This window comes from Pristis pectinata, chromosome 6 (assembly GCF_009764475.1).
Source record: "Pristis pectinata isolate sPriPec2 chromosome 6, sPriPec2.1.pri, whole genome shotgun sequence".
Lineage (NCBI taxonomy): Eukaryota > Metazoa > Chordata > Chondrichthyes > Rhinopristiformes > Pristidae > Pristis > Pristis pectinata.
This window is the reverse complement of record NC_067410.1, coordinates 24133147-24147272: the sequence shown is the minus strand read 5'-3', so window position 1 is coordinate 24147272 and position 14126 is coordinate 24133147.

The window sequence follows — 14126 nt, the reverse complement described above, 5'->3', positions numbered from 1 at the left end:
ATTATAAAATTTGCCCTATTATTACTTTGGATCTCCTGGTACAGTGTGCAGACTAATGTGTGCCATAGAATGATGTGGTGCATGTCTGCATCTGTAATTCTCTGATCTCAGCTGTGCTACCAGGACACAGCTTTAAATGGTTTGTTGTAAGGATGTGGGAAATAGCAAAGAATGAGCCTGCTCATCCCAAGTCTGTTTCAAAAATCACATTGGCAAAGACTTAAGAGCAGATTTCTTGCCTGTTTGCTTGGCCAGGGATCATGAGAACAACTTACAACTGAGGGGGATGAGGGCTGGGGAGATGGGGGAACTGAAAAATAGTAGAAAGTTTTTTAAGATAGATCTTTTATAAATGAAACAAAATATAAAATCCTCTGCCAATTATAACAGCTGCCACATGGAAAGCTTTCTGTGGTTACGAATATACTTCAATGATTTATTTTTACAGAACCTGATTATAAGCTAAGGAAATCATAAATGTAACCTAAGGAGCAACAACTTCACTCTGAAACGTTATTCATTTATGAACCAGACTGCACCTAGCTTTTGAATGCAAGTTTACTTGAAGCATTTTAGAAAAGTAGAAGATTGCATTTTGGTGAGGAAATGGAGTGATGTAGGCTTCATGTCATGGCTGGGAGGAGATGAAAATGATCTGAGTGCGTACTGTGTTTGAAGAGCTTGTAATTGAGTGAGTGAGATCTTTTCTCATTCTTAATATTTCTGTTTTTTAGAAAACTCTAATGGAAAAACATACTTCTTGAGGCATTATTTACATTATAATCTATCCTTTATGCAAATGCTTGGTTAAAATGGACATACAATAATTGAAAAAAGCATAAAACCAAGTTTCATTAATGTATTTGTAGGTTTCAAGTGATTCCATAAATAAAAAGCAGCAGGAGCATCCTAATTATCTCTTTAATTGACTTTTCCTGCTTAATTAAGTTCTTGGAAACCACAATGACCATGATTGGCTTCTTAGTCTTGCAACCTCAACTGTATGCCTGCTGGGCCTAATTAGTGGAAAGCTCCCCTTCCTCCCAACCCCAGCAGCACAGCCCTCATCATAAACCACAGTAAGAGGCTTCTCCAGAAATAAGAGGCCACAAATTCCCTAGTCTGTACTGCCACTGTGATGCCAGAATTATGATGAAAGCTATTATAACAGACAAGGAATTTCAGAAAATTATGGGGACTGATATTGCACCAGAAACTACACGGATCTTCAGACAGACAAGCATGTCAATGAGCAACCACTGAGGAATCTGTGGTACAGTCTTCAGTATAGGGAAGTGCCAGCCACAGGACACTTGAGTTATAAGGAAAGATTGCAAAAGCTGGGTCTGTTTTTCCTGGAGTGAAGGAGGCTGAGAGGTGACATAATAGTGGTATATAAAATGACGAGAAGCATAGATAGGATAGATAGCCAGAGTCTGTTTCCCATTGCAGAAGTGTTAAAATTAGAGGGCATGGGTTTAAGGTGAGATGGAGGAAGTTTAAAAGAGATCTGAGGGGTACATTTTTCACATAAAGAGCAGCTGGTATCTGGAATGAGTTGCCAGAGGAGGTGGTGGAGGCAGAAGCAGTAACAACATTTAAGAGGCATCTGGACAGGAACTTGAATGGGCAAGGCATAGAGGGATATGGAATTAATGCAGGCAAATGGGATTAGTATAGATAAGCATATTGGTCGGCATGGATGTGGTGGGCCAAAGGGCCTGTTTCTATGCTGTAAAACTCTATGACTCTATAACCTTTCCACGTCCACCCTGTCAATTTGCCTCAGGATCTTGAATGTCCTTTCTCACTCATCCAAACTCCAGTGGATTCAAGTCTAGCCTGTCCAACCAATCCTCATAAGTCAACCTGCGCATGTCAAGTACTGATATAGTGAACGTTCTCCTAATTTTTTCAAACATATCAACATTCTTCCTTTAATAAGGAGACCACTACTGTAGACAGTTTTCCACATGGGGTCTCACCAATACCCTATGGTACTGAAGCATAAGTTTCACTTGTATTCAGTTACCCCAGCAATAAACATTAACTTTCCTAATCACTTGCCATGCCTGCATACTAGCCTTTTCTGAATCATGCAGGAGGATACCCAGATCCCTCTGCATCTCAGGGCTCTGCAATCTCTCACCGTTCAGATAAGCTGTTTCTTTTTATCTTTGGTGCCAAAATAGATAATTTTACTTTTGCACAATCTCACATCTGCCCGCATTATACACTGTTCACCAGATCTTTGCCCACTCACTTAACCTCTCGTTTCCCTTTGTAGTCGCATTATGCCCCCTTCAGAAATGACTTTACTGTCAATCTTTGTACCATCAATAAAGCTAGCAACCGTACCTTTGGTCTACCCATATCTTTATCCTTCATCCAAATTATTTATGTAAATTGCAAATAAGATTATACATTGAATCATACAGCACAACACTCATTAAATATTGCTGACCAGAAAAAAACCTTTTCCTAATCTTTGTTCCCTGTTAGCCAGCCAAACTTCCATTCACACCATGAGAATTTATTTTCTGCAATAACCTTTGATGCATTCTGACAGTCTAGGTATGATATCTAATAGCATTGGAAAGGCATCTACTGATTAGCAAAATGGCAGGAAAGATTATCAATCTCATCTCATGGGTCTAAAATGCTGATCTATCAGGTCTGCACGCTTTACATATTGCTGCATGATGGTGAAACATGAACTACATTCTGTTGTGAAAAAAGAAGCAACAGCTTCCATCTTCAATGTCTGCAGTGTATTCTTGACATTTCGTGGAAGAAACAGTCCCCTCAGAAGCCAAGATGCCAAGCATTCCAGCATTCATCAAGCAAAGCAACCTGCACTGGCTCAGGCTTGTGCACAGGATCAAAGATGGCTGCATTCCTAAGGAGGTACAGGAGGTGGCCTGGGCCCAATAAACAGTGGCGCAGCCAAAGCTCCATTTTAAGAATGTTAGTAAAAGGGATGTAAAATCTTTCAGCATTGTTTGTGACAGGTGGGAATATGTAGCTGATGACACAAGCAAGTGACAACATTGGCTATGGTTAGGGATGAATCAGCCAATGTGATTATCAATCGTTTCAACATCTCCATGGTAAATTCTAATACTGCAAGGCCACAGGCTATAGTCCCTCAACATCAATAACCAAAGATATGTACAGTTGTGGCACTTGAAGTAGATGTTGTATTTCCAGAATAAACATTAGTGGAAATGCAATATGTATTTTACAATATGGTCTCCCATAGTTTAAAAGCTACATGTCCATCACCGTACATAGCCGGAAGGATGCCAGTGAACCAGTTTAGTTGGTTACCATTCACTTCTAAATATTTTAGAGTCATGGAGAGCGATAGAGTCGTACAGCACAGAAACAGGCCTTTTGGCCCACCTTGTCCTTGTTGACCAAGTGCGCATCTACACTAATCCCATTTACCAGCACTTTCTTTTAAAATCATCACCAGGTTTATTCGGGGAAACTGACAATTACAGATTGAAAACTGGAATATAATTTAACTGCCAGGAATGTGAATTTGAGCAATTTAAAAGCAACAGCAGGTTCTGACCACCACCAACCCTTCAAAGCTGCATGCTTGGTCCCAATAAGAATTGCCTTTTTAAATGCATGGATGAGGAGTGGGAACCCGAGTAAGCAGGTCCAGGATTGACCAAACCTTACCTTTCAGGTTCAGTAGGGGTGGAGATGGGGGAGAAGGAACGAGAGAGGTAAGAGAGAGGGAGTGGCAGAGGGCAGGGGCTAGCGTGGAAGAGAAAGAGAGTGAAATGAGAGAAAAAAAGAGAACAGAAAGAGATTTCTATTAGTTCTAGATCTATGCTCTCTCCTGAAACCCAGCTCTCCCACTCTCCACCTCCACTCCCTTCCCTTGTCCCTCCACCACCCTCCTTCCCCCTTTTTTCCCTTCCAGTTCTTGTTATTTCTTTCTTCCATCTCCCTTACCCGGCTTCCTGTCCTAAGGCAACATCTGAGCCAAATGGCCTTACTGCAGAGTGCAGTCTTTGGACTGCAAAGAGGCTTTCAGCCCTGTGGTTCTGTCAGGGTGTGTGGGGGGTAGGGGGAGAGGACCGATGGTGTCCTGGTGCTGGGCTGGGAGGAGGGTCTGACCTGGAAATAACAGGGGATGCAGAGTTAAATTAATCAGCCCTGTACATTTAGCTGAAAACTACACTCAGAGATTGAACTACAACATATTTCTGAGTGTAGTTTCCAGCTAAGCGTACAGAGCTGATGTACTTGACCTTGCATCTCCTTCTATTTCCAGGCTGGCTTGATGCTTGTTTGAGGTATGATCTTAAATTTATTATCTAGCATGGAGGTCACATACTGTACATACAGGATCAGGTTCAATGCATAAGCTACTACTGAAAAAAATAGGAATGTATTTTGAACAATGTTCAATCTGTTTAATGTATATATTTCTTTGAAATGCTTGACCGATGATTAAATAATCTCATGGGTAAATAGATCTATGGTGCATGTTAAATAATTAAGAGTTGTTTGATTGTTTCCCATGGTGTCAATAAAATCAAACTTGCATACACATGTTAAGAAGATGAACAAAACTGAGTGTACATCTCAAAACACTGAGAGTAATTTGATAAGGTAATGTGGTGAATATGTCACTTTTAAACAGACTGATGCAATATGTGGCATGCCTGAATCATGTATCAACGTATCCAGTGTTCAGTGGCCTTGAATGTTTCAGCTATGCTTCTTAACTGACATCTTTATAAATTCAGTTATGAATATGATATGTTCCTAAGGTCATATTTGAAATGTTTTTAGACGTAAAGTTACATGCATGTCAGCTGGCACTGCAACTGAGCTAGTGTTTTAATATTAAGGAAGCAGAAGAAGAGAACTGCTGGGAATGGGAGCGTGTCAGCTAAATGTGATTTCACCTCTACAACCTGTGCGAGAATCAAGCTAGATGTGTTGCTTTAAGATCTTTTATTTATTTAAGCAATCCATGTATCTAATCATGATGAATTTGTAAAGTTTTGATAAAATTCCAGGTGGCCATCAGTGTACAGCACAAAATTATAGTTTAGGATTAAAAACAAATGGAACTAAAAATGTTACAGTTAAATCTCAACATCAAATGTCTCTTTAATAGCTCAGTAGGTTTCCACAGTGAGTCGCTCGGCCTCATTCAATCAGTTGTCCATGCTGGGTTAAATGATCTTATGGGAAACATTAATCCTTGTTCACCTTAATCTGTTATGATATGGTGAATTGTCCTCACACATCAAGACCATCAAAACCTTCCACATCATTCAAACATTGAGGGATTGACTTACACAAAAAACAGAAAAATGGGACAAGTAGGCTATTAGGTCCTTCAAACTTGCTCTATATTCAATATGATTATGGCTGATCTACTATCTCACTACCATATTCACACACACTCTCTCCATGTACCTTGATATCTTTTGTGCCTAGGTATCTATCTACGCTCCTTATTAAATATATCTGGCCATTTGACTTCCATGGTCTTGTGTGGTAGAGAATTCCACAGGTTTACCGCCATCTGAGTGAAGAAACTTCTCCTTATCTCAGTCCTAAATGTTTTACTCTGGATCCTGAAACTGTGACCCTTTGCTTTACATCCTCCCAGCATTTAGCCTGTCAAGCCCTGTCAGAAATTTCTGTTTCAATGAGGTCTCCTCTCATTCTTCTAAACTCTTATGACAATAAACTCAACTTGACTTGACTTATGAACACAGGCTTAGCAGAGCCTCATATGACTGTGCTGCCGTGCCAGGAATCTATCTGGTGAACCTTTGTTGCAATCCCTTTGTGGTGTATATCCTTACCAAAACTGTAAACAATATTCCAAATGTGATCTCACCAAGGCCTTGTTTAATTGTAACAAGACATCCTTGCTTATGTACTCAAAACATCTTGCAATGAAGGTCCGCATACCATTTGCCTTCTTAACTTCTTGCTTCACATCCATGTTTGCTTTCAGTGACTGGTATTCAAGGACACCAAGATCCTTTTCTACATCAGTGCTCCTCAATCTATAAACAATTAAATAACACTGTCTTTCTGTTTTCCATGTCATTTATCCGTGTTAAACTGCATCTACCATGCATTGCCCACTCAATCAGCTTAAAGCCTCTTTGCATTTCCTCAGAGACTCACAATTCCACTGTCATTGGTAAATTTAGAAATATTGCATTTGGTATGCTGATCCAAATCATTGATGTATACTGCAAATAGCTGGAGTTGAAGCATTGATCCTTATGGCATCCTATAAGGTTTTCTGGCAGATGCATTGTGGGCTAAAAATGCATTGGGTCACCAATTAGCCTATTGATGCATGCATTTCTGTCATTGTCCTTTAAGAGTTCATAAGGTGTATGGTCAAAGAGCCTCCTTGTTTCAGATTGGATGGTGATTTCAATATGCAAATTAAATCCCAACATTGCATTTAACGGCTTTGAGCCAGACTATGTGTGCCCATAGTACTTGTACTAGTACAGAGAGAACTAATCCACAGCATTTAAAAGGGTCATTGAAGGTTGCTCAAAAACATGCTAAATCTGATTTCAACATATGTTTAATGGGGCAAGGAAGACCATTCCTGTTACTTAAAATCCACTGAAAAGCTCCCCTGGCAACCAATGCAGAAAGCCCCCATACCCAACAGCCACATACCAGATTGTGTGTTTTATGTACCAACAATGCATTTAACACTAAACGACTTATCAATAATAATGACCACTCGTGATTATTTTCCAGGAAATCTTGCTTAAAGTGCTCCGATGTGGATAATGGATCAGGAAAAGCTTGGATTCAAATTCAGCTGTGATAGATCCTGCAGATGATTAATCTAGTGATACATTTAGTCACAGCATAGTTTTGTATAATACTGCTTGGGTTTGGTACCAGAAAACTATCAGTGCCTCTGAAACCACCCCAGCTAGTAGTCAAAACTAGCCTGTGGAATGGGAGAAAAAGATTATTAGATATCGAGATAATAATTTGTGTTTTTTTTTGTCCTGATGATTGTCCAATATTTCTCCACTTTTGACTTATTAAATAGTGTGACAGTACATTCTAGAGAACTGCAAATTACTACATTTTGGAGACACCATGTTGCTTTTCTTTAAATTTCATGAAAAAAAATATATCTTCACATCTGAAATAAATTCTTCATGACAACATGAGCGGGTCAAAAGAGATGTTGGAAGTCCATCCACATAGCTGTAATCAGCTGTGTCAAAAGACAGTTATCAATGTGTGGTCTTCTGATGTGTTCTTGGAGTCACCATTTTGAAATACTTCTGTCGATAAGGATAACCAGAGTTTCAGATTTCATGAATTTATATATCACAAGGATGATTAAATATTCTCAAGAATTGGGAAAGTGGATGATTTCCTCAAATCAGAAGCTAAATAGTTAAAGGAATGGGTGATTAGGTTGAAAAGGCATAACTATCTAAGTAAAATCAGAAGTCTTATTCTCTATGCAGAAGAATGAATGCTTTTGATTCTAACAAACCTGGAACTAGTGTATAGGGGGCATCGGTTGAAATGTAATTATTTGCAGTATCAATAGCCTGCAAAGCAAAATTTAAAATGCATATTCAGGGCATGGAAAGGTTAACTGGTTTTATCTTTTAAGTCAGCCCCAGATAGTAATACATTTTCTCTAGTTTCAGAAAAAGTTAACTGTTCTCACATGACTGTGCAATACAATATTCTTGTAGCTTTACTTAATGATACCTTTGACTTCTTAGGCAAAAGAATCACAAAAAGGTGTATAGAAAGTCTCTGTGCAAAGCATCTGCTGACAGTAAAATGGAGTTTAATTGACTTTCATTTACTGCTGGACAAATGTCTGAACTTACATTTCTGATGCATTTATTCAAATTATGTCAAGTCCCTGTTTAGCTACACATTCCTCCAAATGATTTTTGAGCTTCTCTGAAAGAATGACTGCAGGAGATAGTGAGAATTGATTTCAGCACAATAAGAATGGAAGAACATAAGGTATAGGATTGTACAACAGCTTGGAGTGAGCAAGTAGTTGCAGAGGAAAATTATCATTATGTATTGTGTACACTATTCATTCTAAAGTAGGGGTGAAAAAGAATGTTTCAATGAAGACATTTGTGAGGCATCAGCTATCAAAAAATAAACCTGAATCTCATTACTTCTTCAGCATTGACATGCCTCTGAATTAGAGTGTTGCTGGGTTCACTTCCACTCTAGGTATTGGATATATCATCTATCCTGACTTTGCACAAAATATAAATGCTATTAAATAAGTCTATTCATGATTCAGCTGAATACCTAGAGTTCCGTGATGCTTTCCAATGATCTGCAAACATTTTCCCCGGCTCAACAAGACCAAATTATAATTAGTACGTCATTCATCTCATTGTTACTTTGAGAATATTGCTATTTGCAGAGTTTCTGCTCTTGTTCACTAAGTGTGATTAATGGTGAAGGGTACTGATATGAAGGAAGAATATGTGAAGGATAGGGAACCATAAGGAAGTAGGGGGACAATAATTAGGAAAATAATTACTAGTTATGACAAAGATCATGCTCAAGAAATATCTCTGCATCTCAAAAAGCACTAAAGGTGCCATGCATTTGGGTGGTAGTGCAGGTATAATATATGTACATGCACATAAAGGCCTTTGTTCCATTAGCTTTGCCATCAAGAAGATTGCAGAAGTCAGTAGCTAATGGCTAGTGTCATAGAGTCATAGAGTAATACAGTACCGAAACAGGCCCTTCGCCCCAAATGCTGTCCACAGCATCCTCTCTGCTAGTTCCAGTTGCCTACATTCGGACCATAACTCTCCAAGCCCATCCCCTCCATGTACCTATGTGTCTTGAGGATTGTGGTAAGGTGGGGGATATTGGTTGGGTGAGGCCCTGCAGGATGAGGAGTTGCAATAGGGAGTGCTCAGACTCGGGGGAATACGTTGAGACTGAGCATCAAGCCAGGACATTTGAAAGCTGAGCAACAAACAAAATGCTGGAGGAACTCAGCAGGTCAGGCAGCAAGTGTGGAGGGAAATGGACAGTCGACTTTTTGGGTGGAAACCCTTCATCTGGCTCCAGATTCCAGCATCTGCAGTCTCTTATGTCTGCATTTGAGAGTCATGTCAGGACGAAGGATCAGAGATGCAATCAGGTGAGGGGATGTGTGGTTAGGGAAATGATCAGGTCAGGTCTGGGACCAGATACATGGTCAGACGAGAGATCAGGAGTCCTAACAATGTCAGAGAGCTAACAGTGAAGACATACCAAGGACAGTAATAGAGAAGTAGGCCTCAGCCACCTTATTGAGATTTGCTAATATGGGACTAGCCACTGGGATTTTTGTGCTACAGACACACAATATAATTTTGTGCAAGTGATGTACAAATGTGTGTTTCATGGTTCTATGCTTGTGTGTGCCATTCACACGGCAATGCAAAAGGAGTATGGGAAATCTCCAATGAGACTGGTTGCAAAGAGGCTTGTAAGAGACCAAATACATAGAAATGTTTCTTGAATACCCACTGGAAAATAAATTTAACAATAATGGATATCATCAAGCAGGCATGGTAGTGTAGCGGTTAGCGTAACGCTGTTACAACACCAGCGGCCTGGGTTCAATTCCAGCTGCTGTCTGTAAGGAGGTTGTATGTTCTCCCCATGTCTGCGTTGGTTTCCTCAGGGTGCTCCGGTTTCCTCCCACATTCCAAAGATGTAAAGGTTAGGAAGTTGTGGGCATGCTATGTTGGCAGTGGAAGTGTGGCGACACTGGCGGGCTGCCCCCAGAACACTCTACGCAAAGATGCATTTCACTGTGTGTTTCAATATACATGTGACTAATAAAGTTATCTTATTTTATTACCTATAATCAAAAATGATGAATAATTTCTAAATGTATCATTCTAGCACCACACTTTATAAAGCTAATATATTGATTATTTATTTTTGATATGTTTTTCCCTTGGTTAAGAAAAAAGAAAATTACTTACATTTCAAAAATGTCTTTACCATCTTCAGTATGCCCCACAGAGCTTGAAATAGCCAGTTACATTTTGAACTATCATGCCAATCATGCTGGAACCAGTGGTACAAACAATGAAGGGAGCAGAAGTTTATGGTAGAAGGAATAACTGATAACTTTGCTCAGTCAATACATGGCAAGCATTTTTGAACCTCATTCTCACAAAATTGCATTTCTGGAAGTATTCTGGGGATGGAGGTACCTTTCTCCTGTTAATTTATCTGATGTTACTAAATCTTTTGTACCTTTTTTCATGTCTCCATTGTGGTAATTCACTGCTGTCAAAGCCTTTCATTCCTTTGCAGACTGCAGCAAACCGATGTCTTGCATGAGTGGCCATGATTCCACAACCAACAGTCTTTAATGTTTCCTTTCTATTTCATTGGTTATAAATCATGCATCCTAACAGCATGGTCACCCCATTGAATATCATAACCTCAATGTTACTTTCCTCAGTATGTTCAGAAAGTTGATGTTTGTGTCCCACCACCTAAGTTGCAGTGGCTTTTTGATGAAATGTACACAGCTATTGAGAATGCTTTCTACAGAAGGTCCATGCTTTCATCCATTTGGGAGATGGATAAGGATGACTGGCCTCTAAACAAATGTTGACTGGAAACCTTCCTAAAATAAATAGTTAGTTCGGTCTAAGGGCAACACTGCCTTTCTGTAAGAATGTACTACTGCAACAATTCATCCAGTTAAAGGAAAATGCAATTAACATAAGGATCACACAAAAAAGGCAGCACCAGGAAATTGGAAAACTTTCTGTAGAACATTTACAATAAAGGTTAAAAGGAATCCCATTGGAAACTGTTCCCACAAAATCCAGGATGAGCAAGCTTGCAGGTTACATACAAATTAGACAAATAAATTTGATACAAAAGTGGAATACATAGGTAGTAATATGTTAAGGCTGTTCAATTTTGGATAATATGTTAAATGGAGTTTCATTCAAAACATTAAGATGAACTCAGTTTTATGTTTTTTCTCTCACTACTGTGAAGACCACATGCAGTTCTGCAATCTCTCCCTGTGGTGGAGGAGAAATAGGTGAAGTGCTGTGCTGAATATTTTTGGAGGACTGCTATGCATAAATGCCTTGTTTCTCAGAATCATCTGATTTCTAAATACAGAGCTAAATGTGTATTAGATCCGTTCCGATGTTGCAGAAAAATGCTAGGCCTTGCAGAACGACCAGATGTTTTGTTACCTTCCTCAGCCTCAATGGTTGGCATTTTCCTTCTTGATTTTGATGGGGCATTGACCAAAACTCACTCCCACGGCCACATCCCTTTCCTCAGCAAATGGTTCCAGCTCCTGCTTATTTCAAGTGGATTCCAACGGAAATGTCAGTTGTCACAATTTAGCACATGATCACAGATAGGTTCAAACTATCCAGTGTTTCTCTACTTACAGTTCTCATCACATCCTGAAATCCATGTGTAATGCCATTCTTTGATACACACATGCTCTTGACTTCTCTTTCAACAGCACCAATTTATCTTAAAGTTGCTATGGTCCACAGTTTTACTTTATCTTTCATTGTAATCACTGCTTCAACAAAAAAATACTTCTCTTTTCTTTCAGACATCAAAGATTGCAAACTTCAACTATTCTTGACTTTTAAAAATCTCCTTTCTTCCTCTTCACTTCCTTCTGTCTCCATCCTTCCCCCCAGTTCCATCTGTTGCTGTGTTTTCCTTACCCCTTTTTGCCTTCCCCTCTCTGATCTTGAATAGTCAATTCTGAGCAGAATCCTTAGCTTCATCCCCCTATGACACTGAATACCAAGCCCAACAAGATATTAAACTCTTCTTCCATCACCTTCCTGTGCTCATTTCTTTGGCCAAAAATCCTGATCCCTGGCTATGTACCATTTCTCCCAACTCCAGAACTTCTGATCCAACAGGACCTTCCTTCTGGCCTCTAGATCTGTTCATCACTAACTGCTGAGACATTGACCATCTCAATTTTCCCACTGCCTCTACTCACTCTGAACTAATCATCTGAACTTGCAGCACTCTGCTGAGGAAGGATCAACCCCAATGTTGTCATCAAACCTGCTGTTAAGGGTGGCGCTGCTGTGGTCTGGTAAACTTTCTACTTCGTATAAAGCAAACATCAGCTCTCTGACACCTCATAACTCACTCTGGACTGTGAACCCATCACTGAACATCATTGTTTCCCAGTCACTGACCTTATTTCCCCTGGAGCTCTTCCCTCCACAATCTTAGCCTTCATAGCTTCCCAACCCTGTGCATCCTGCTTATACCTGCTCCCCAAGATACACATACAGGACTGTTATGGTAGACCCATGGTTTCAGTCTGTTCTTCTCCCACAGAATTTGTTTCTTCTTAACTTGACACTAGTCTTTCTTCCTTCGTACAAAATGTCCCCAGGTTATGGAAGACCTGACTTAGGAAAATCCAACTTTAAGCAAATTCTCCCAGATTCTGCTTTCAAGTACAATACTCAAATCTGTTCACCAGGAAACAATGCAGAGATCAGCCATAGAAAAAGTCAATGCCTTCCCCAAATTCTGCTTCAGGTGAGATCAAATGTTATAAAGCCCAAGCCACCTCTCATTAGTGTACACTTCCTTTTATTAAACTATTGATAGTTTCTCATTGGTTAGCAGATCAGCTTCCACCGTCACATTCAGCTACATTCAGACAAATATTTGTCACAGTTCACTTGCTGTGATCAACTCTTATCACCTGCATTGACCTTCCCCAGCCTACTCTTTGCAAATCAGTCCCCTAGGGCTGCTGAGGCTAAAGATTTCACATTACAATTTTGGGGGAAGTTGTTCATTTCCAATTTACGGAAAATTCAATTGATGGACTGTTCTCAGGGACTGAACTGCTATGTAACCCCGGCGACACCCCCTACAATCCCTTCCCACATACAACCATGACTCCTCTGATGCCCACTGTCACTTTGATAGAAAGATGCTTGGTTTTGGATGCCCCCTGTGATCCTTTGTTGGAATCATTTTATGGAATCTACAGGATTGAAGAGCCCCTGCCTGTCTGTGTTTTCCATCAATAATTAAGTACTAAGTTGGTCAGCAAACAAAATGCACAAAAATTCACTACAGAATCTCCATGCAACAAAGTGTATCCATTGCAGGTTAAGCAAGTGAGGTCAATTGACGTTTGTTGTCACAAGTGAGATCCAGAAAATATTGCAGGTTTTATAATGACTCAATATATTTATACCCTGCACCTTCTGTTGTGTCAAGGATGCCGTGGAAAGGGAGAGACCAGAGAGACAAATGAGGGGGAAAGAAAAGTAGAGGTGAAATATTTGGTGCTCCAAATGCTTTCCATGATGAAAATGCAGGCAGGTATGGAAAAGCTGAATTATTTACGTTTACGACTCTGTGTAAGCTTGAATACTACGTCTGCATTGAGCTGCTTGGTTTCTTCCTTCTGTACAATTTGTGTTGGCAGCTTCGTATGATGGCACCAACTATCTATCCTCCTGCAGCAGGAACTCTTGTCATCAGTAGTGAGAAGAGCAGTTTTTCACCTTTTATTCTCAGGAGGTTCTCTACTCTGGAAACTTAGGTAATTGAAAGATAAGATCTTAGTGAAGCCTGACCCACACTATTAACATGGTGGGAATCACTTTGGACAGGTGAAGCCGGGTTTCAACAGGATTATATAATTCATATTATATTATTGCTATTATATATCTTGCTGTAAGAATTTATGTTTTATGCAATCTCACTACTCTAAGTGCTTTAATTTCTTCAGATGTTGTTCAAGAATTAAGAAAATGCTTATTTTTGAATCGACCCTGCACATTTTCTACCCTGTTATTTTTTCTGTATTTCTTCCTATCTGTTGCACTTTTAATCCTTCTTTCTCTTTGATTGTCAACTCTCTGTATCGCTTTTTATCTTCCTTTCTCTCTCTTCTGTGCTATTATTTCTGTGCCTTCTAAACCACTGACGGCAAACTTGATGGAATTTCTTCTTGCTTCTCTATGTATGTCTCTGTCTGTCTGTCAATCTGTTCCTCCTCACACCCTTTAGGGTGTTAGATACAGGTGCAA